Source organism: Puma concolor, chromosome D1, assembly GCF_028749965.1.
Source record: "Puma concolor isolate L17-30 chromosome D1, mPumCon1.1.hap2, whole genome shotgun sequence".
Taxonomy (NCBI): domain Eukaryota; kingdom Metazoa; phylum Chordata; class Mammalia; order Carnivora; family Felidae; genus Puma; species Puma concolor.
In genome coordinates this window covers 50,272,502-50,297,577 of record NC_141676.1, presented here as the reverse complement: position 1 = coordinate 50,297,577, position 25,076 = coordinate 50,272,502, and the positions used below count along the sequence as shown (strand labels likewise).

The following is a 25,076-nucleotide window of genomic DNA, read 5'->3' as shown; positions in this document are numbered from 1 at the left end:
CAGGCTCGCTGCTATCAGACTGTCAGCACAAAGCCTGCTTTGGATCCTCTGTCCCCTCTCTCTGCCCCTCCCCTGCTTGCACTCTCCCAAAAACGAAATAAATATAAAAAAAAAAAAAAAAAGAAAGGCTATATATTTTCAAGTCCTTATCAATTAGATTTGCTTTCTGAAATATCATTGGGTAAAATAGCATAATCCAGAAATGAGGACAGATAGATAAAACAAAACTGGCAAAATGCTGATAATATTTGAAGCTGGATGAAGAAGTCATTACGGGAGTTCATTATGCAGTTCTTTGACTTTTGTGCATATTTGAAAATTAAAAGTTTTTAAAATTAGCATATTTATTGGGCATCTACTAAGTATCAGTCACTGCCTAGGTATGAGACACAAAGATAAAATGGCCCCAAGAAAGAAATACAATAAAGCAAGAGTTTTTAACCTAAGGTTCACCCTGGCAAATATCCATGATGAAGTCAAAGGTAGTGCTATTACTACTGTGCTTTATTGCCTATATTCATAATTAAAAGAAATATTAAATTTCAGTCTGGGATCAATGAAAATGATGATGTAATTTTTTCCTAGCCAAGCTGCAGACCCTCTGAATTCTATCCACGAACCTCCAAGAGTGACATCATTCTGCAAATATTCATTAAATACCTACAAGGCAGCAGTCACTGCTAAGCACTGGGGATGCAAAGGTGAGGAGAATACCATCTTTCAACTACACAAATTAAAACAGTGTGGCATTATCACCAAAAAAGACAGACAGCGCAGTGGAACAAAAGTTTGTAACATACCTAAGTATATGTATAAATTTAACATATGATTAAAATTGGCAATTTCAAAACAGTGGCGAAAGAATGGATTCCTTAAAAAATGACATTAGGTCATTGGGAAAAAATTAAGTTAGCAGAGTAGTTGAGGACATGGGCTCTAGGGCTCAACTATCTGAACTTGACTCCTATCTTTGCAACTTACTAGCTGAGCAACCTGCAGCAAGTCAATTTACAGTGATACTAACAGTGCCTATAGCACAGGTTTGTTGAAAGTTTAAATGAGTCAGTATAAGTGAAGCAAGTGCCTAGCATATAATATGCACTCAAAAAATTAGCTATCAATAGTATTATGATTTTGTAACAGAATAAGTTCCAGATTGAGTAAAGATTTAAATGCAAAAAATGACATTACAAAAGAAGTAGAAAAATATATAATGGATATTTATCTAATATTCCCTCAGGAAGATCATTCTAAGAATGACACCACAGGTAAAAAAATTATTTAAAAGACTAATAAATTTGGAGTGGCTGGGTGGCTCAGTCAGTTAAGCATTTGACTCTTCATTCCAGCTCAGGTCATGATCTCATGATTCATGAAATCAAGCCCTGCATCAGGCTCACAGCACAGAGCCTGCTTAGGATTCTCTTTTTCCCTCTTTCTCCGTCCTTCTTCCATGCATGCATGCATGCTTGCATGAGTGCACTCTCTCTCCCTCTCTCTCTCTCAAAATAAATAAATAAACTTTAAACAATAATAAAAGACTAATACATTTCACTACATTAAATTACTTAAAATGTTTATATTTAGAAACAAATTAAAGTTAGATAAATGACAAACTGAGGGATATATATGTAGTATATATGACTTAATATCCTTAATATTAAAAACATTGATAAAATCAGTACAAATATAATACATGAACATATAAATCACATAATATAAATTATATAATATAAATTAAATGGTATTAAGCATATGAGAAAATACTCAACCTCAGTAACAATCAAAGAGATGCAAATTAAAACAGTAATGCAAAACCATTTTTATCTTATCAGATTTACAAAATACCATTTTCCTTCTTTTTAGTTTTGCAGAGACAGCTGAAAACATGCACTCTTACCCTAGCAGAAGTGTACCCAGGGTAAAGACTTTTTGGAAAGTGATTTGGCTAAGTGTATCAAAAGTCCTTAAAAATGTTCATCTCTTTCATCTACATCTACAAATGTATCCTCCAAAAATAATCAGGGAACTGCACTAAAATATAGGCATAAGGATGTTCAACAGTGTTTTTATAACAACAAAAAGTGGGGGGGGGGGACTAAATGTAAATAACAAAGCAGATATTTAGTATTTTGTGAATGAATGTCTATTTTGTGAATGAATGACAGTGTTGATATATATTTTGGTATATATGTAAACAATGGTCATCTCTATATAATGGGTTTTGGGGTTTTTTTGTTGTTTCTGTTTTCTAATTTTTCTGGAGAAAATATGAATTACCTATGTAAAACTGGGGGGGGGGGGGAGGTGCCCCATCCATGGGCTCTTGAAAACGATAAGTAGAGGAGAAAGACATGTAAATAAGTAACCAACTATAATAACCATGCCTCCAGAGAACAGAGAAGGGCTTGATTCTGCCTAGAACTGAGTTTTTAAGGATGAATTTGCCAGGGAATGAAGTAGAAGGCCAAGAGAATATCAGGCACAAAAAAATGAAAGGGAAAAAGAGCCTATTGTGTTTGTACACTACATGCATGGCAGGAAGGGCAGGCTACGTGCAAAGGACCTGAAGTAAAAGCCAGATGACAAACATGTTTGAATGTCACAGTAAGTGAGTTTAGAATTACTCTGTCAAAGATATAGAACAAGAAGAATCAATAAAGGGTTTTTATGATTCATTTACACAAAGATCAAGAAAAAGCAAAATGGAGATACACGAGTGGTTAGCAGTAGATACAAACTTCCAGTTATAAGACAAATAAGCACTATGCACGTAACATACATGATGACCATAGCTAACACCGCTATATGACATACAGGAAAGCTGCTAAGAGAGTACATCCTAAGAGTTCTCATCACAAGGAGACATTTTTTTCTTTATTCTGTCCTTCTTTCTTTTCTTTTTATTATATCTATACAAGATGAATGTTAGCTGAACCTACTGTGATAATCATTTCATGATACACGAAAATCAAATCATCATGTTGTACACCTTAGTTTTATGCAGTGATGTATAGCAATTATTTCTCAATAACACTGTAAAAAAGAATTCTATTTTAAGTATTTGTAAAGATTTGAAAAGAAAAAAGGAAAAACAAATGGTAATAAAAGAGTGGTTAGGGGTAGGAATGCACATTCTACCTCAAAAGAGACATAAAGCTGGAAATGTTCTATATCTTGATCTGAGAGTGGTTACATGGGTGACTACATATGCTGAAAGCCAGTAAGTTATATGTTTAATATTTGTGCACTTTACTGTATGTTATTCCTCATAAAAAAGGAAAGGGTTTTTAGAAAGGAACTATGATAATTAAACTATTTTAGAAAGATCACTCTTGGGAGCAGCCTGAGAGACTGACTGAAAAACATCCAGGGGCAGGCATTCTGAGACATTAAGGATGCATTCCACAAAAAAGATGGTCAAATCTTTAACTGAGTTGGAGGCAAGACAGTGAGGAGGACTTTTGGGAAATGTAACTGACAAGACTTCGAGTATGATTACTGAGAAAAAAGGAGAAATCAGAGATGACTCTGATATCAATAAAGGAGCTCATGAATACAGAAGAAAGACAGCTTTATAGAGATAGGTACTAAACTAAACAGGGAAATTTTGAGAGGCCTGCAGATCATCCAACTGTCCAACAGCAATAATTATACACACTAAATTACATGCCAGGTCATCTAAGTACTTTACATATATTAATTCATTTGTCCTCACAAAGACCTTAGGAGGCAGGCACTATTTTTACCCCCATTTTACAGATGAGGAAACTGAAGTACGGAGAGGTTAAGTGACTTGTCCAGGATCACATATAATGAGTGGTATAAAAAGGATTTGAGGGGTACCAGGGTGGCTCAGTTAGTTAAGCATCCAACTCTTGATTTCGGTTCAGGTCATGATCTTATGGTTGGTCATGAGATGGAGCACCAGTTCAGCACTAGGTGTGGAGCCTGCTTAAGATTCTCTCTCTCCCCTTCTCCCTCGGCTCCTCCCTCACTCATGCACTTGCATTCACGTGCTCTTTTTCACTCTCCCTTTCTCCCTCTCTTTTTGCCCCTCCCCCACTTGCACTGTCTCTGTCTCTCTCAAAATAAATAAGCAAAAAAAAAAAAAAAAGGAAATAGTTGAAGCCCTGAAGATAGCTGAGATCCCACAGGAAGAGGGTACCAAAATTAAGAATAAAATATGCTTCTCAGTGTTGTTGCAGACATGAATAAAGCAGAGCAAACCCCAACAGACAATGTACAAACTGGCTCCAGATACCAAGCAAAGGAGGGGAAAACAACCTCACTCCAATTGGCAATTCAAAGCCTCGATGAAACACTCTTCTGCATCCATCTTCTTTTGCCTCTCTTCTGTTGAGCAGCTGCCTTTCCAAATGATGGGAAAATTTAGCATGATTGCCTCCCTCTCATTTGTGTCATTCACTCTAAAAAAACAAGGCAACATGCCCCTCCTGGCATCTCCACAAAGAGCCAGTGAAGCAGGCCAAAGTGAAGAGCCTGAGAAATACCGAATGCTGCATACTGTGTGTCCAACTGTAGGCAAAGCAACTTTCAGAGGAAGGAGGAAAGTTCCCATGGAGAAGCCTCTTCTTTGAGATTACACAGACAGAAGAGATTCTCTGGGAAAGATTTCAAACTTTATTGAACGTTTCGTCAGAGAAGTACTGCCCTTAATGGAACTTCCCCAATTTAATGCAAAGGAGCTAATTTTGATTTCTCTTAAATTTAAAGATAGGCTTGGAGAACAGTGGCAAGGGGGACAGGGGAGGACCTAGTGTGAGCAGAACAAGTGAAGAGGGATGCACTACTGCTGAAACCCCCTCCTCTTGGGCTAGGAATCCCAGGAAACTTAACAGCTGCCAGATCTACCTGGTATATTCCAGGTGACCAGTTGAGGACCCTCACTAATCCTTGTTCACCTTCAAAACTGCCTCAACATTCATCATATTGCCTCTTATATAGTAAACTTTCAACAAGTGACTGCAAGCGTAAGTGAACAGTCTGAACTAACTGAGGGTTTATGGACGAGCTATATAATGTTGGGGGCTAAACTGAATGTGAAATAGAGCCAAATGTTAATATCTTATTAATAACATTTGATGCAGCATGATCAAAAGATTAAAGTTCCAATACTAAGCACAGTATTAGGTGTTTAACAGGTCCTGCTCAATAAGTATTTGTTGAATGTTAAATGCTCCAGGATTTTTTTGCAACTCAAACTCTCAGATCCAGTATGAGATATTATTTAAAGGTCTGTGTTCTCACTTACATGCTGACTTTTAAAGTTTTCCCTTAGAGATGGAAAAAGATTCCTGAGGATGGAAAAACTTTTAAAGTATCATACCCTGTGCCAATTCACTGGCTTGGTAAGGGTTGTATTAGTCTATTCTCATCAGTTCCAGTTGAAAACTTATGTGGACTACATGAGTAGGCCCGAGCTTCAACACAACCAATCCATCCAAAGCATTTGTGGGCCCAGGAGCCTGGTTCTTACTCCCACTGACCTCTTGTGTCCAAGGAGAAGGAAGGAGGGAAGGAGGGAAGGAGGGAAGGAGGGAAGGCGGGAAGGAAGGAAGGAAGGAAGGAAGGAAGGAAGGAAGGAAGGAAGGGAGGGAGGAAGAGAGAAAGAAAGAGAGAAAGAAAGAAAGAAAGAAAGAAAGAAAGAAAGAAAGAAAGAAAGAAAGAAAGAAAGAAAGAAATGGTGCCAGGCTGAGGACCCTGGATGCCTGACTCCCCAGCCACAATGCAGTACCTGTGACAGAGAGGTCCAGACTCTCTTTTGGAAGCTGCTCTCATTCACTGCCCATCTGCTCTTTCTGCCCCTGCCCATGCTCTCCACCATGATCTTCACATGGAGGACAGTGTTATCTTCTATCCCTACTTTACTAACCTGACCTGGGTTTCTTAAGAAGGATTACCATCGAGACACTAAAATTTCATTTACAACATATATGGAATTAAATAAAGTAAAATACTGGTTCTCCAGGCTTATTGCTCCCAAACTCTCTCAGAAATCAGGGTACACACCTTTTGTCAGAGAATTACATATCATCTTCAAAAAATACACAATTTCTAAAAACAAAAACAAAACAAACTGAAATGTTACTACTCCCCAAACTACACTGATATCTGGATTATTATAATGGCTTCCTAACTCCTACAAGGCTCCAACTTATTCTTCAATTATACTCCATTTTCTATATTACATTATTTGTCACCTTCACTGAAGAGAAAATACAGAACAATATTTAAAGTATTTTCACATGTCTCCCTGTCATTCCAAATTTAAACTCTTCAAGATAACATTCAAGATTCTCCAGGATCTGGGGCCTGGCTGGCTCAGTCAGTAGAGCCATGCAACTCTTGATCTCGGGATCATTACTTCAAGCCCCACACTGGGTGTAGAGATTACTTAAAAATAAAATATTAGGGGTGCCTGGATGGCTCAGTCAGTTAAGAGTCTGACTCTTGATTTCTGCTCAGGTCGTGATCTCACGGTTCATGAGATCGGCCATTTCAGGCTCTGAGTGGAGCCTGCTTGAGAGTCCCTCTCTCCTCTCTCTCTGCCCCTTCCCTGCTCGCACACACACTCTCTCTCAAAATAAATAAACATTAAAAAAAAATAATCCTCCAGGATCTGGTCTTACACAGCTTCTACAGCCTACTATATCTCCCATGGATCTCTTTCATTAACTCGCTGATTCAATTAACATGGCCTAATTTCCATCCCAATTTCTATCCCACACAAGCCAACATCTTTTCTGCCTCTGAGCCTTTGCTCATGCTATTCCTAGTCACTTCCCACCCCTCAAAGCTCCTCCTTCATTCTGAAGGAAGCACTGTATAGAGGAAAGAGAACTGACCTAGGAATCAAAATACCTGGATTCCAGACATGGTTCTAACAAAACCATGTGTGCCTTTGGGCAAGTTCTTGTCTCTCTGGGCTCAGTTTCCCCATTTATAACCAAGAAGCTTAAACTAGATCATCTTAAGAGTCCTTCCAGCTTTAAATAACAAAAACAACAACAAACCAACAAAACTCAATCTCGCCTTGAAAGCCTACAAGTCCTCCACAAATTTCTCTAAGGACTCCAGTCCACACTATTCTCTCCCTTCTCTGAACTCCTGTGTGTAATCCAAAATAAATCAAACTGTGCATTTGTTCAACTCAGATATTCTGAGCATTTTTTTGGCCAGATACTATGGTAAAGCCTTGGTAATAAATATAAAAGCAAGTAAGACCCAGACTTGTATGTATCACCTGCATATCCTTTTCCCCTCTACTATTTTTATCCAAGTGAAGTCATGTTAAACATGAACATCAAATGCAAATGACACCACTTACTCATTTAACAAATATTTAAAGAAAACTTTCCACATACTGTTCTAAAAAGTAAGGATACCAGTAAACAGATGGACCAACTCCCTAATCCCACGAAGTTTATTTATTTGTGAAAGCAAACAGGAAAAACACACAAATACGTAATATAATTTTAGAAAGAAAAACAAAGGAAGGATTAAAGATTCACTAAGAGAAGTTTGCATAGGATGGTCAGGGACAGCCTCCTCGAGGAGATGCATTTGAGCTGACACCTAAATGAGGGAGGGTACAAACTAGCAATATTCAAGAAGAATATCCCAGGTACAAGGCAAAGGCTCTGAGACAGAAGAGATGGGAAGGACGGTGGACAGCAGGTGGGAAGACTAGAGGCTAGAGCACTTAAGGACTTGGGCAGTAAATTTGAACTCTAAATATGAGGGCTAAAGTAGAGGACACACATAATACTTTGGTTGCTATGTGCAGAAGAGACTATAAAGGGACAGCAGAAGAGCTGGGACCAGTTAGAGGCTATACAGAACCAGTTACAGGCTTGGCATTCAGTGTGTAACTGTCTAGGTTCACATCCTGGCTCTTCATCTTTTGAGCTGTGTGATCTCAAGAAAGTTCATTTCTCTGTATGCTCACTTATGGATAGGTCATGTAAATTTCAAAACAAAAATCAATGTAATGTACTATGCTTTTTCCTAAAGAAAAAAATCTTTAAGAAATGATGTGGATTATAAAATATTCTCAGTACCATTCCATCATCCAACCATCAAGCCCATCTGAGCAGACACAGTCACAATGGCCAAAGCAGTCACACTACCGGCCATGCCATTTTCCCTTCTGACTTTGTGTATACATTTTCTGACCCTCTTTCCTGGAAATTTGTCTGGGTGTAAAAGCCTCTCATACTGGCAACACTCAGCACCCCTGCCCCCGATCCCCATAGCCCTAAAAATTTCTAGACACCAAAGCCAGAATATTTCTTAAGAAAAAAAAACAGGGGCGCCTGGGTGGCGCAGTCGGTTAAGCGTCCGACTTCAGCCAGGTCACGATCTCGCGGTCCGGGAGTTCGAGCCCCGCGTCGGGCTCTGGGCTGATGGCTCAGAGCCTGGAGCCTGTTTCCGATTCTGTGTCTCCCTCTCTCTCTGCCCCTCCCCCGTTCATGCTCTGTCTCTCTCTGTCCCAAAAATAAATAAACGTTGAAAAAAAAAATTAAAAAAAAAAAAAAAAAAAAGAAAAAAAAACAAATCAGCATCACAGCCTAGGTAAAAAAGAGGGAAAGAACAGAAACAACCCAAATACATATCCAGAGAATCATCTAGGAGTGTCCTTCCCTTCAGTGTACAGAAGTCACAGTGCCTTCACCTAGTTACTATGAGGGTGCATAAAATAACCTCAAGTAGTAAACGTTTTCAATGGAATGGAGGTCTAAGTCAATGAGGGAAAAAAAGAGTTATAACTTTTTCATTTCTTTACTCGATTTCCACAGAACTACATGCTCTTCTGGTTTTCTTCCCTGTCCCATCCACCCATTTCCCTACACCCACAGCCCTAGTAACCTATCAGGGCCAGCTCTTCTTTTTTTGAAGATTTTATTTTTAAGTAATCTCTGCATCCAACATGGGGCTCAAACTCATAACCCCAAGATTAAGAGTCACATGTTCCACCAACTAAGCCAGCCAGGCACCTCTTGATGCGGTTTCAACCAAGTCTGAGCCTCATACCCTGAGATCTACCCCTGGCCTCCCAGGGACCAATAACAGTGACAAATACATGGGAACTAAGTAGGCAACTTGTATGTGGGCAGGGCTGGGCACATGATACAGCTCTCAAATTGGCTTTCTTGCTTTTATCTAAATCAGGAATAAACAAAAACTGATAAATGTTATTTTACCAATACCTTTCAGCAAAGCTATTTCAAACTAATTCTAACCACTAAGCTACTCATGGGGATTTTTTAAATGGTCCATCTGAAATAAGACACAAAGTGGCCTCTGCCCATCTCCCATGACTCTACTATATCACTTGCTATATAAACGTTTTGGTCCTAAATACTATTCTAATTTAAGACAGTGACCTGTCAAAACACAGATATGGAAAAAAATAGCAAAACAAAACCCTTGGAACTGATTTTTTTATTAATTTGACATTAAGGAGTCAAATGAACACTTTGACCTTAAATCTCATTTTTCCATGCTTTCCCTAACCCTATAGAGCACTAAATATTCATCTGTAAGCTGGCTTTTCTTCATCTCTAGTACATATTCTACTGTCCATTGAAAAACAAAAGCTTTGGCTTCCCTCCCATACTAGTAAAACATTTTAAGAGAATTTCCATTCCCCTTGGGTCCCAGTGTGAGAATCACTCTGGTCTGTGTAGAAGCCCTTTGGATCCAAGCACCTAGAATCTATCCTTGGCAAAACAGACCTTCAGGAAAACCCTCTCCAGGTAGTTCTCACTACCAACCACTGGGTATTTTCTACTGCAGTGGATATTATGCTAAGTGAAGTTCCTGGCAATAGAAAATGTAATCTAACACAACTGGTAGCAAAAATAATTAACCAGGCCCTGTTCACTCACTAGAAAATATACCCCACATGCTCAGCCTCCTTGTCAAGGGTCATCACAGCACCTAGAAGAGAGGGCAGAATGATATAAGCATGGCCACTTCCCAACAGCAGCATTCAAATCAAGAGATATCCAACACCCACATCCAAAAATAATTTCTAACTTTTTAGCTTTACCCATTCACTGATTCATCAAACACCTAATATGATGTTCACTAAAAAAAAAAAAAAAAAAAAAAAAGTAGTAAGAGAACAAACAGATGCTTAAAAAGGACTAACCCAGTGCTTTTTCCACAGCAGATATTCAATAAATGGTGAACACAAGTAAGGGTGTACGAATGACAATAATACAGACCAGTGTCTGATAAAACATCCCAACACAAGGATACCTTGGTTAAAGGCACTTGCTACTCCACTCCAATTAGCCTTCAGAATAAAAAGAATAGGGAGAAGGGTAGGGGGGAAATCCACAAATACCTGGATTAAAACTTGTTCTTAGTTAAATTAACATCCAAGATCCCAATTTCACACCAAAGGAAGACAAAAAGCCACTAACATTTACACTTGTCTACTCAAAGTAGTTTCCAGAGCACTGACAATCAGGGTTCCCAACATATTCTAATCACTATGACCTTTATCACAAAATGTCCATTAAAAAGAGTTTTATTTCTTACGCTATTAACAAAGTGTTAAGTAGATTCTTTCTATCATATTTGCTTGGGTATCCTAAGTTCTGGTTTAAACAAATGATTCCCACACTTCTAGAAGGGCCTCAATTGGGATAGTCTGTTACTTTTAGAGTAATCTTATAAAGGCTGGATTCTTTTTAAGCTCTTAAAGGGGACTTAGGCAAAATTCTTTTGATATTTTTTTAGAAGATCATCTTCAGTATTTACATATGTTACACAATTATTCATGCCGATAGGAAGAAAAAGCACATTTTATTTCCAAAAGGCTCCCTTCACTGAAACCTGTAATTGCTTACATATCTGATATTGACTTCCTGCATAAAACAAAAAACAAAGCAACAAGTATAATCATGGGTCTAAAAAGAGAGTTGTATAAAGAAAAATACAGAGTGCTCAGCTTGTTTAGCCAGACAAAGAGAAAGAAAGGATGAGTCCAGAGGGGCAATCTGCACATTTGGTAGCTGCCACTGGGGCCCAGGAAAGACAACTTGTTCCCTCTGTGAACATTTGTGTGTTGAAGAAGGATGGGAAAACCGTGAAAGCAAGAAACATGAAAAGAAAACTCAGGCTAACAACAAGGAGATAATCTGTGATTATCGGTCTGGAAAGCTCAGAAAATGTTTCCTAGAGAGGTTGTGAAATCTCTTGAGAGACAGCAAATCACTTGAGAGAGATTAAGGATATTTGGAGGCAGAGTGATTTAAAATAGTCAAATGGTTGTACTATACAGGAGATTATATCTGAGAACCAAAAGGATACCCCAGTCCTATTTTTCTAAAGCTTTCAGCTACCTTAGAAAATCTAAATCACTCCTTTAATAAATGATAAAAATAACAAATGCTTACCAAATATAAAAACATTAACAACTGTGTGAGTAAGCAATGAACCAAAAATGCAACCAAACATCTCTGACATTTAACTAAGAGCACTGTCCAACGTAACTCCTCATCAGGGAAATACAAATCAAAACCACACTGAGATACCACCTCACACCAGTCAGAGTAGCTAAAATGAACAAATCAGGAGACTACAGATGCTGGAGAGGATGTGGAGAAATGGGAACCCTCTTGCACCGTTGGTGGGAATGCAAACTGGTGCAGCCACTCTGGAAAACAGTGTGCAGGTTCCTCAAAAAATTGGAAATAGATCTACCCTATGACCCAGCAATAGCACTGCTAGGAATTTATCCAAGGGATACAGGAGTGCTGATGCATAGGGGCACTTGTACCCCAATGTTTATAGCAGTACTTTCAGCAATAGCCAAATTATGGAAAGAGCCTAAATGTCTATCAACTGATGAATGGATAAAGACGTTGTGGTTTATATATACAATGGAATACTACTTGGCAATGAGAAGGAATGAAATATGGCCTTTTGTAGCAATGTGGATGGAACTGGAGAGTGTTATGCTAAGTGAAATAAGTCATACAGAGAAAGACAGATACCATGTTTTCACTCTTATGTGGATCCTGAGAAACTTAACAGAAGAAGACCATGGGGGAGGGGAAGGGGAAAAAAAAAGTTAGGGAGGGAAGCAAACCACAAGAGACTCTTAAAAACTGAGACTAAACTGAGGGTTGATGAGGGGTGGGAGGGAGGGGAAAGTGGGTGATGGGCATTGAGGAGGGCACCTGTTGGGATGAGCACTGGGTGTTGTGTGGAAACCAATTTGACAATAAATTTCATATAAAAAAAAGACCTTTAGGGGCGCCTGGGTGGCGCAGTCGGTTAAGCGTCCGACTTCAGCCAGGTCACGATCTCGCGGTCCGTGAGTTCGAGCCCCGCGTCGGGCTCTGGGCTGATGGCTCAGAGCCTGGAGCCTGTTTCCGATTCTGTGTCTCCCTCTCTCTCTGCCCCTCCCCCGTTCATGCTCTGTCTCTCTCTGTCCCAAAAATAAATAAAAAAAAACATTGGAAAAAAAAAATTTAAAAAAAAAAAAAAAAAAAAAAAAAAGACCTTTATAGTGGAAAAAAATAATAAAATAAATAAATAAATAAGAGCATTGCCAAAGTCGCTATTTGAAACCTCAATTCTCAAAATTTAACAGCATTCTCACAGAAACTCCTACCAAAAGATCACCAACAATGAGACTTGCCATTCTCTAGAGGAAATCCCAGCTGATTTTCCTACAGATGAAACAAAATGGCTTTCAGGTGACACAAGATAACAAACTACAAGAAGGAACCAAGGGACTAATCAGGGCATGAACTCTGTCTGATGCTAGAGCATTACCCTCACCTAGAAGAACCAGAAAAACTGAGCTAAGAAATCCCTCTGATATCAAACTCCAGACACTTCTAAACAAAAGTGGCAAAGCTGGAACTTGAACCGATATCTTTGGAGTCTAAATCCCCTATGCTGAGAAGTCACATTCCTCTGAGATCCAAAACCCAAACTGAGTCGTCCTGATACGATTAGAGCCGGTCGTGAGAATTTTACCTATCAAAGCCCTACCAATGGGGTAAGCAAGCTCTCCAGTTAGAGGCTCTTTAAGGTAAAAATGGGTATAGAGAACTGAGATCCTATGTTGGGTTTACATTTTTTATTTTACACAAAACTATGGTTGACTCTAACATTAATTAAAATAAAAATCCTTGGGGCGCCTGGGTGGCTCAGTCAGTTAAGCATCCAACTCTTGATTTTGGCTCAGGTCATGATCTCACAGTCCTTAGATTGAGCCCCATGTCTGGCTCTGCACTGACTGTGGAGCCTGCTTAAGATTCTCTCTCTCCCTCTCCCTCTGTCCCTCCCCTGCTTGCACATGCACAAGCTCTTGCTCTCAAAAATAAATATATAAACAAACAAACAAATAATAAAAATTCTCTAGTTGACCAACTTGATTTTCTGCCTTTTTTGGGCACAACTCCCCCACTACCTGGTATCCCTTGCCTAAAAACCAATTCTTTAGAGTACTGACAAGTTCAGAGAAAAAGGCCTAGATGTCGCACAAGGAAGAACCAGTTGCACTAGACTGTATTCAAAGTGGGAGACAATTCTAATAAAATGGCTCCACCCACTGCTGCCCTTCCTGAGCCCATTATCTGCAGAGAATCAAAGGGTCTAGCTATAAACTTGGGTATTCAAAGGCCCCCTAAGCTCTCTAAGTGTATATATGAACACAACTTACTGGTAAGAAATGTAGAGGGGTAGGAAGAGCTCTGCACATCTCTAAATCCTGGCTTTCCTATCCCTTTGAAATTCCCACACAGTAACTTTGCAAAGGCATCCTATTGTTCCTCCATGACAAAAAAAAGTGAAATAAAGTGCATTTTCTCTTAACTGGTTTTATTAAGAAATGGAATCTCAATTCATTTTTACCTTGGCAATACCAAATTTTAAAATTCAACATTTTTAGGAAACAAGGAAATGTTGGGGGGAAAGGACACCTCAATTTAAATGAGATCTTTAGAGCAGAAGCCCTGGTTTGGGAGCTCAACTTTCCCACTTAGTAAAGGCTCTTAAACAAATTATAACATTGATCTCTGTCCTAGGGTAATTATAAAAACAAACAAACAAACAAAACAAAACAAAACACTTTCACCAAAGCATTGCAACACATGTGGGAAATATAAAGGACAAACCATGTTGCCCCACATACACATTCCAGTTCAATGTTTGCCCGGTCAGATCCAGCTCTTTTCTAGATCCCCAGCAGCCCTGTGGTCAGTGCAACAAAGTCTTACCCAGTGAACCAAGCTACTGGAGAGGCCAGGAATTTAAACATCCAGGTATCTTTCCTACATTCACTTTTTTTTTTTTAACCTCCTTTATTAAGAACTACATCTTGCACCTTACCTGTGATGAGCAAGTTACAAATCCTGTACCCTGATGTCACATTAATCTTCAAAAAATGGCTTTGCCCATCACTCCTTTTCTCAAAAATCTTTAAAGCCAGACCATGCATATAGGATAAAGTTGCAACTCCTGAGCCAGAATTCAAGCTGACCAGTCTGCTTCAACTGAACTTCCCACTGTCCATTGTGGAAGGCAGCTGTGGAGGCACAAACTTTAGAGGTAGACAACCAGGAGTTAGAATTCCAGCTTTACCACTCACTTCCTGTGTGATCTTCAGCAAGTTACTTATATTTCAGCTCTTCTCTTTGTAAAACAAGAATTCCCTCTCTTTAAGACAAGAGTAACAATACCTACTTCGAGAGAGTGTGGCATATGGCACCGAGTAAGATGCTCAGTAAGCATCACATTTCTCCCCAGCTCCAATCCAAATGATCTACTGTCTCTCTTCTTGGAAACTCTCCCTAGCAACTCTCCACCAGGTTTAGAGCCATGCTTTGCTTCAAGGCCTAATTGAAATCCCTTCTCTTCCTTAAAGGCACTCTGGTTCATAATCATATTCTCCTCTGAGCTTCTATAATTAATTCTTATATTCTAAGCCAATGGATCTAAAATTTTTATTCTTCTCTTATGTGTCACTCCTCTTTCCCCAATGAATCCACAAACCCAAGAGCAAAGTTTTTACTAATTATCAGCCAGTCACCAAGTGTTCCATAAAAAATACTTTGAAGATAACACCACTTCCCATATGCACTTGAACAAATCACCCCCATATCTTAGGGAGTTTTTCCAAGGGTAATAGTTACCAGATAAATGAAAAGGATGCTTGTATCTACGTAGTCACAGTGGAACTCTCAGACAAGCCAGCAGAGTCCAGGAAGCCTTTACTTCACTCCATGCATTCAACAGGCTCTTCTTAAGCTCCTTCTTTGTGCAGTCCTTAATTCAGCACGGGAGACAGACTATGAGCAATTTGGTTTCTACCTTTGATCAGCTTTCTGAAATCTAGACTATTTCAGGTTCTTTAGAAACCCGTCTCTGAAAAATCTCATCAGTGAAGGGATTCACCTTCTGAAAATACTACTTGGGGGAAAAAAGTAACACAGTCACTTGAGTTTTAATCTTGTGGCCCTATCCCAAGATGGCCAGTTGAAGTGTGTGCATATAAAAGATAACTCAAAACTGTCCTGGAGCTGAGATAATGACCTCTTTCCCATTCCCAAGACCCTGCTGCCCAAACAAGAGAAACACCTGCATGGGATAAAACCAAGAGCTAGACTAAGGCAGCATTAAAACAAATTCTCTCAGTTAGTGAAGTTGTTTTATTCATGTCCAAGTAACTGTAAACTACATTCGTATAAAGATCCCAGGAAAATGCAATAATCCTTAGAAACACTTGAAAATGTTCAGTCTCTTAAATTCTACTAAATTACTAAATTCTTGGATAAGGTAGCACAAACATTGGCTAGTCTTGAGTCACTTAAAATATACATCTTTAATACTTAGTGCATTTCAGGTGAAGGACAAAAAAGGAAAGCTAATCATTCACCAATTCTTGCAGTTTAATTTGTTAAAGTCATAGAGTGCAAAGTTAATTTTCCTTTGTTTGAGTTCCGTGTGTGTGTGTGTGTGTGTGTGTGTGTGTGTGTGTGTGTGTGTGTGTGTGTGCGCGCGCGCGCGTCCCTCAAGGAGCCTGCATACAACCACCACAGCCGCAGGTTAGGGCTCAACAGCCACGGCAGAGCAGCTTGGCGAGTCCAGGGGACCAACCGGCGGCTGCACGCGAAACCCACTCACAGGCCCGCCGGGACTGCCCGCAGTCTCCTCTGCGCACCGCAGCTTTGCACTTCCCCAGATCCCTGGTCTCCCTGCTCCCCACCCCCAACTGCGTGGCCCCAGCCCGCCGGAAAGGCTGCCCCGACCCACCGCCCAGAGGGCAGTCCCCACCAGCCCCGCCGAGCTGCCCCTCCGCCCTGCTCTTCTGCGCCTGCAGAGGCCCCCGAGTGTGGGCGCCCGGCGCGAATACTCACAGAGCTGAAACTTGGCCGGGGCTAGGAGCGGTGAATAGCGGGAAAAGGGCTAGGGCTGCAGCGGCGGGCAGGGCGCGGCAGAGCGGAACCGGCGCCCCTCCTGCCAGCCCGCCGCGGGAGCCAGGGCACCGGCACCCCACCCCCTCCCGAGGGAAGACGGACTGGGAAAGCCAGGGCGGCGGCCGGACGCTCTTACCTCTTGAGTTCTCCAGCCAGGCTGGGCGCTCGCACTGATGGGGGCTTGTCTGGAGCCGCGCAGCCCGGAGGAGGAGCCGCTCCGGGAGAGAGGGCGGCGGTCGGGCAGGCATCCGCGCCCGGGGCTGCGGCCGGGCTAGGGGGAGAGAGATGGGAGGGAGCACAGATTTGAGTGGAGGGGCGTGGAGGAGGTGTGCCTCCACCCGAGACAGAGAGGGTGGGCTGCTGAGCCCGGTGGCGGGGTGTGCTCCAAGGCACTGGAGGGAACAAGAAAACCCGCGCTGAGAGTGTGGAGCTTGGGGGGGGGGGGGGGGGGGAGGCTGTGCTGGGGTTGGGAAAATGGAGGTGGGGGGCAGGATGAAGAGTTGGCCCACAAACCGGACGGCCCTCACCTCGGCACCATCCGAAAAAGAATTGTCTGGGTCTGGAGCAAAACACAAGGGGATCTGAAACTTTATGTCATTTTCTCATACACACGTGACCCCCCTGCAGTCCAGATGGTTTCAATCACTGGAGGAAAAAAGCGGCTCTGCTGGTATGCATGAAAAGCCGGAGCTGGGAGAGTCTGGGAAAAGCTGCCTGTACAGCTTGTCTGCCTTCAAACAAACCGATGAGCTCTTTCCGTTCTTCCAGCCCTTGGCCTGGGGCAGCCCTGCAAAACCCAAAAAGACATTACAAGAAGCTACGTTTGGTACTGCCAACTGTGGCAGAGGAACTCTGAAAGCAGTAGGGTTCCAAGGAGTTTGATCTGAACCGAAAGTTCCAAGGGCATTCTGAGATTTTGTTTTAAATACTCCATTTGGCTTGCAAAACCCAAAACTAGAATAGGGTGTCATTAAATAAGCAAAGGAATACTAGCAGTGAGAATCTGTGATTTATTAGTGGAATTCTGAAAGACATTGTTAACTCAGTGTGACAATCCACTTGGAAAAGAATCATGCAAACCACTTAAAATCCAAACCCACACATACTTGGTGGGATGTTAGGAACCCATGTTACCCAATTTCTCATCCCATAAATCACTATAAATAGACTTTGATATTGGAATGCACAAATCTGACTTTCACAAACCTAGTTATAGCTTGAAGGAGCAAATGTATATGAATGAAGATAAACAGGCTATAAAGGCCAAGACAGGTTTCAAAGCCCAGGCCAATTCAATTGTCACGTCTGAAAGAGGGATTTATTCAGCTCAGAAATAATGGTGGGGAGGGGGTGGGGGCAGGGAGGCACCTGGGTGGCTCAGTAGGTTGAGCATTAGACTCTTGATTTCAGCTCAGGTCATGATCTCAAAGATGTGAGGATCAAGCCCAGAGTCTGGCTCTGCTCTGAGCATTAAGCCTGGTTAGAATTCTCCCTCTCCTTCTGCCCCTCCCCTACTCGCTCACATTCTCTCTTGCTCAAAAATAATAATAATGGGGACTTTAAGATACATCCTAAAAATAATTTAACTTGTTCATGATCAAACAGAAATAGTGGCAAGAATCAAACCGATAAAGTCTATTGTTCCTTTGCCCGAAAAGGATATTAATATAAATCACTGGTACGAACTCTTTATCTTGTAATATCAGTGCCAGAGGATACACTTGGCCTTTCTAGCAGAAGGCCTTATACACAGAGTAACACAGTTGTCTGTGTGTGAAAAATATATCAGCTCTTGGTAAAGTGAATTGATTCTACATTAAGAAAACCCAAGGTTTCCATTGTTGAGGCACACTGGAAAATACAGATGACAACCTGAAACTAGGCAAATCAAAACAAGTTTTACTCCAAATTCAAAATCTAGCAGTGAGTTTCTCCTCTAGTTTAGTGAAGTACTTGAACCCTTCAGGAGACCAAGGCCATATATGGATGGACTTAGCCTTCTCCAATCTTCAGTCTCAAATTAGGGTGGTTCTACTCTCTAAAAGCAACAAGAGAATTCATGTAGAAGAATCCTTAGGGGACACAAGCCACAGAATGTAATAACACTCCAGGCAAATTCCACCTGCAGCTCCTTATGCTGTATAAGGAGGTTCTTAAGTTTCTCACTTGCAAGACTATTAAAACTTCTACTTATTAAAGTCCTTTCTTATGAATGACAACTGTAAAGAAAGCCATCCCAAAAGAAAGCATCAAGATTTTCTTTATTCAGACCCAGGACAGTAACTGTTTTCATCTCCAAGAGCTGCTGCTGCTGCCTCCTATGTGTACTAAAGCAATGTAAGAGGGCAATAATGAGATACAAAGAGTTCTTTTTTTTTTTTTTTTTTTGCCAATGCTATTGCAAATTATGCATAGAGCTTTTCTAATTCTTAAGAAAAACCTTAATTAGATCTGCTCTTTCAGAAAGAAAATTAACATCCCTTAAGTTTTTTAAATACAGCCTAAATATAGTCTTGAGTCTAAACTCCATTGGGGCGCCTGGGTGGCGCAGTCGGTTAAGCGTCCAACTTCAGCCAGGTCACGATCTCGCGGTCCGTGAGTTTGAGCCCTGTGTCGGGCTCTGGGCTGATGGCTCAGAGCCTGGAGCCTGTTTCCGATTCTGTGTCTCCCTCTCTCTCTGCCCCTCCCCCGTTCATGCCCTGTCTCTCTCTGCCCCAAAAATAAATAAACGTTGAAAAAAAAAATTAAAAAAAAAATAAACTCCACTGATGTCAGTCTCAGTCAGTTAACACTGGCCAAAATTTTATTAGAGACACTGACAACTGAAATGTTTTTAATACTAATTTAAAAGGTGCTAATTAAGTAATTTACATTAATCTAATGTCCACGTCACACGACAAAACTAAGGGAGATGTAAGCTCGAGGACTGGGACCAAGTCTATCTTTGCTAATAATTACATTGTTATGTGCCTAGCACAGTACCCAGCATGAAATATGTGCACAATAAGTACATGGTGTTTGAGTAAATGAAAGATGAATAAAACCACTCCCCATAAGATGACAATCCTGTAGAGGCATGTGACTTGTAAACAACTGAATGAAATAACAGCTTTAGGAAGGATACTAGCAACAGAAAAGAGGAAGAGGTAATTAGCATTAGCTGGCTTTGGGCTTTATTCACAAATAAGAACAGTTTACAAGAGGAATTTGGTATATTTGGTGCCTAATTTAGGGATCTCACAGATACACTTTCTCAAGTCCCATTATTCAGTCCCCTCAACACAGAGCCAAGACAAAATTTGAGCATAAACATCCTGGCTCTAATTTGGATAGTATGAATACTGTTCCTTTCATCCTCTCAAATACATCGCCTCCACCCCCAAGCCATTTCCTCTGTACTGTCTTCTGTCAGTCTAATGAAAGTTTCCTAATCTTTAGAAGCAGTAGCTTTGCTTCTCTTTGTGTGGAGAAATACAATACACTCTGATTACATGCTTATATTCCATACAGATGCCTGGCAACACATCTTATAGCTAAGAGTCTGTTTAATATTTTAACTTTGAGGGACTTATGATTCAACTATTTTGTTATATACCAAAATAGCACTTGACATCACAGAGATGGGCTTTACTTCCTTTTGCTATTTTAAATCCTGCACTTAAACATGGTGAGTGGCTTGGGTTTTCTGGTTCATAGATTTTGCTTTGGAGTGTTTTTTTTTTTCTTCGAGGGACAAAGGGATTAAGATTTTTGAGGAAGTCTTCCAGGTTTGCAGGTCTAGTACTCATGAAGCAGTTACTTCCTCCTACATACTCTGCCTACAATATTATATGTGGTCTTAATTAAAGGGGGAATTGGGGTCTTATTATGCTTCATGATCCAAATAACCAGGTTTGTCTAAGGCAGGCAACTGGGCAAGAAGGTTGGCCCAGATGACCTACCTTTAAGTTTTCTAGGGCATGCTTTTCTACATATCATTTCCTTCTTTAAATTTTTAATAAAAATTTTATGTTTTGTTTTAAATAACTAAACTTAAATGGTAAATATTGAAATCACTCTAAATAATTACTAATTATTAATCCATAACCTCAACAAGTACTATTTAATCCAATTCTGTTTCCATTCCCCCTACATTTGAGTAGAACCTCATTTCTAGAGCACCCAATATTCACCCTTGAACTTTTTCCATAAGCTTTAAGACTTAGGGCCAGTTTCAATATAAAACAACTCTGATCTGTAATCTCCAGAAGCCCAGCATGCCTCAGGAGTAGCTATCAAGGTCATCCCTCTGGCTTTTTACTTTCCTCTTTTTCAAGACCCTCAAAAGGCAAACGGGACTTACATTCACAGAGTTGAAATGTCAGTAGTATGAATCCTTATGACGAATATTTGCAATCAGTAAAGCATAATAGCATGTACTAGAACACTAGTTCCTAAAGCTGAGAGCCCTTCAGAATCATCTAAGAAGCTTGTCAGAAATACAGTTTCTGGCCGTAGTCCCAGACCTACTGAATTAGAATCTCCAAGGTTAAGAAACACTACACTAAATTAATTGTAAGATCTTTGTCAGTTCTACATAGGCCAATTTTCCCTTAGAGGAAAGACCCTCTATCACCACACACTCACACAGGCTTCCCAAAAGAAATCAAGCAAGATATTATATGAATTGAAACATAATATAGCTCTTTTCTTCCCAATAAGCAACTTCCTTAGTCACAATTGCCTTTACAGCCTACCTCTGAAAGAAAAAAAAATCCTTAAACTGATGTTTAAAAAAAGTATATTCCTACTAAACAAAGTTTAACAAGATTTCAAAACAGATCATTGAGGACTCAGCATGTTTTGTTAAACAAACAATAGCACTAATAGGTCACTGAAACTATTGATTATATTTCTATCTTTGGTAATCAAGTAAGATAATCCGTAACTGACCTAATGTATATTCTGTTAAAAGCTACTTAGTTTTTAAAATTGTAGAGGATAAGTGGGGCACCAGGGCGATAGCGGCGGGGGTGGGGGGGGAGGCCTCAGTTGTTTAAGTATCTGACTTAGGCTCAGATCATGATCTCACGGTTCATGGGTTCGAGCCCTGCATCAGGCTCTGCGTTGACAGCTCAGAGCCTGGAGACTGTTTCAGATTGTGTCTCCCTCTCTCTCTGCCCCTCCCCCACTTGTGCGTGTGCTCTCTCTCTCTCTCTCTCTCAAAAAAATAAACAAATATTAAAAAATTTTTTTTAATTGTAGGGTATAAGAAACACAGAACCCAAAATTGTGTGTAAACATTTTTTCATTGTGACTTTAAAATATATATATATATTTTTTTATATGTATATGTATACGTATATGTAAGATATATACCTGGTTGAAAACTTAAAAAACAGTATAAAAGGATATTTGGAGAAAGAGAAGTCTTCCTTCCTACTCCTGTCCTCCAGCTCCCCTCTCTTCAGGCAATCACTGTAGTTTCTTGTATATGTTTCCAGAGATATTCAAAGGGAACATAAAATTATTTATTGTGTATAACGCATTTTTGGGAGAAGAAGTCCAAAGCCTGTAACGGATTATCAAAGAGGTTCAAGATCTCAAAAAAGATAGGAATCCCCATTCTAGAGCAAAGCTAAGGGTTCACGCTCTATTTCAGTCCACTGGAAGGATTAGCAGAATTGCAACCTTCATTTTACTTATGAGCGTTACTACGCACAACTCCAGACTACAAAATAGCTTCAGCGAGCAATGTTGGTTAACATGCAGATGTGGTTATAAAATGCCACATCTGTTTGTAAATAACTTCCTCATTTTTATGTTTTTCTTAAACAAGCCCTCCAATAAATAGTTCCTTTTGTTACTGTGTTAATAGACTGACAGTGAAAATCTGTACAAAAACTTCTGGCATATACATACCCTCACAACCTGAAATTTTTCTTTTGTAATAAGAGAAAGATTCTATTTATATCTACACAGAATTTAAGGGGGAAAATTGACTTAGTATACTCTTGGTAGATATAATTAACATAAGTTACAAGGTTATTAATAAAGATCTTAAGAACCTTATGTTTTAAGATATACATTATTTTTGTCAAGATGGTAAATCTCATTTGGATTTAAGTGATTATTACTTTCGTAAGTGTTATAATTGGGATTTTAACATAAAGCTACAAATAAGCTATTAATTTGTTAAAGTACTTAAGGGCTAACTGAACAGTTTCCCTTATTCCCTTTTTCAGAACAGAATCTGTTTCCTTGCCTGAATACCATGTAGTACTTTTCACTCTCCCCTTCCTAAGTGTATGAGAGATATAGTACATAAAATCAAGTCTCTTTTCCTATAATCAGCTTACAAAAAGGTTTAGTCTGACCTAGGTCCATTTATTTTTTGCTCTGTAATGCTATTTGGGGTTTTATTCCAAATACCAGGCTATTTACTATTTACTTAAAGAAAGTGTTAGGACTGTTTGACTGATGAGGCTGGGCAGGCTAGACCTGGGAGAGAATAAAGAATAAGATGAGATACTGGATGCTCTTTAGATGGACAGGAAACAAGAAAAAGCTCAGAAAAGCTCACGAAGACTGAAAGGTCTCCTCACTCGTATGTCTTGCTGAATGGTCCTTTTTCTTCTCTCAGGGGCTTAAAGATAATTTTTAATTGGAAGAAATTAAAGTCTAAAAATTTACTGATTTGAAACACTAGTTATCAATTTTTGTTCCAATGGTATCAGTTTTATATCTAATCAAAATATCCCTAGATTGAAGCATGATTTATCTGTCACTAAGCTCACTAAACTTTGCCCCAAAAGCATCCCCGAAATAAGAATTGTGAGAATGTGATCTCTTCTAGTAATTTTCCATATTACTTGCAAAAAAAAAAAAAAAATGAACCTACAGCAAATGAGAAAAAAAATAGCTATAGCTATTTACTTCTTTATTCACTCTACAAACATTTATTAAACACCTGCAAAAAACTGTCTTTGACATCAGTGGAGCATAAAAGAGATAAGTCATATAAGCAAATCTAAAATCTAGTGAGGAAGGTACATATTAACAATATATCAGAATAAAATATGTGGTATAAAAGAGATAAAGAGGAGAAAAAAGAGGAATTTGCAGTAGTAGACTTTCCTCCCAAAAACTGATGGAAAGAGGGTAGGAACTGAATCTTAAGTAATTGTTACAATTTCTTTTCAATTAATAGAAAAGAGGAGGAGATAATTCAAAACCACAGGAATTGCCTGAGCTGTGAACTACTAACTTTAAGAACAATGACTGCTCTTCATTTGACTAGAGTAACAGAGGCTAAAAAGGCAGATTAGTGGAAAACAGTTTGGTGGTTCCTGAACAAGTTAAACATAGAATAACCATATGACCCCACAATTTCAGTCCTAGGTATAAACTGCAAGGACTGAAAACAGGTGTTCAAATTAATTGTGCATGAATTTTCATAGCACTATTCACAATAACCAAAAGGTAGAAACAACCCAAGTGTCCATCAACAGATGAACTGATAAACAAAATGTGGTATATTCATATACTGAAATATTACTTGGCCACAAAAAGGAATGAGGTGCTGAAACATCCTAGAATGTGGATGAACTTGGATAACATTACATAAGGGAAAGAAGCCAGACACAAAAGGCCACATATTGTATTATTCCATTTATATGTACTATCCAAAACAGGTAAATCCAAGAGACAAAAAGAAGATTAGTGGTTGGCAGGGGCTGGAGGGAGGGAGAAATAAGTATGGGGTCTACATTAGGGGTGATGAAAACGTTTTGGAACCAGACAGAAGTGATTGTGCACAGCATCGTGAATGCAATTAATGCCATTGAATTCTACATTTCAAATGGTTAATTTTTATGAAGTTGTATGAAGTCCAACTTAACCTTAAAAAAAAAAATAGGGAGATATGGGTCTGTGGTAGATACAACAAATGCTTACTAATATCCTGCCCAGTCCCCAGAAGTCTATATGTTCCATTCACCCTACAATTAGGTAGGGCCATATGACTTTCTAGCCAACAGGTTGTGAGCAGAAATGACTCATGTCACCTCCAGGCCAAAATTTCTAAGAATGAGTGAGAGGGGAACCTGGCACGCTCAGTTAGTAGAGTATGCAATTTTTGATCTTGGGGTCATAAATTCAAGCCCCATGTTGGATGTTGAGCCTACCTAAAAAAAAAAAAAAAGAAAAGAAAAGAAATGAGTAAGAGATGTGCATGCCTCTCTTCTCTAACCACACAGATCCAAAGCCATGTGAGACAATGGGGCAGAATGGGTCACTGAATAAAGTAGTGCCTCCCTATTGACCCATGCTGGACATGTTATATGAGTAAGAAATAGACTTTTTTTGAGAGACAGAGGCAGAGACAGAGAGAGACAGTGAGTGACAACAGGGGAGGGGCACAGGGAGACAGAATCCCAAGCAGGCTCCATGCTCAGCATGGATCTCACAACTGCAAGATCATGACCTGAGCCAAAATCAAGAGTCAAATGCTTAACTGACTGAGCCACCCAGGTGCCCCAAGAAATAGACTTTTATTGTCTTAAGCCACTGAAATTTCAGGGGTTGCTATTGCAGCATAGGCTAAACCTACTCTGACTGACAGAG

General features: G+C 39.8%; 1 protein-coding gene across 7 annotated transcripts in view; it reads right to left on the bottom strand.

Moving 5' to 3' along the window:
• Positions 1 to 25,076, bottom strand: part of DENND2B (DENN domain containing 2B) — a 178,466-nt gene that overhangs the window by 139,960 nt on the left and 13,430 nt on the right. For 4 of the 7 annotated variants that reach the window (XM_086678036.1, XM_086678039.1, XM_086678035.1 and 1 more), the window contains exons 3-5: positions 17,000 to 17,259; positions 16,609 to 16,743; positions 15,189 to 15,321 (exon numbers count right to left, since the gene is read on the bottom strand). The gene's annotated coding sequence lies outside the window, so the exon portion shown is untranslated. Of the gene's footprint in view, positions 1 to 15,188; positions 15,322 to 16,412; positions 16,539 to 16,608; positions 16,744 to 16,999; positions 17,260 to 25,076 lie in introns of those variants that run through there. The other 3 variants (XM_086678037.1, XM_086678038.1, XM_086678040.1) reach the window with 3 other exon arrangements.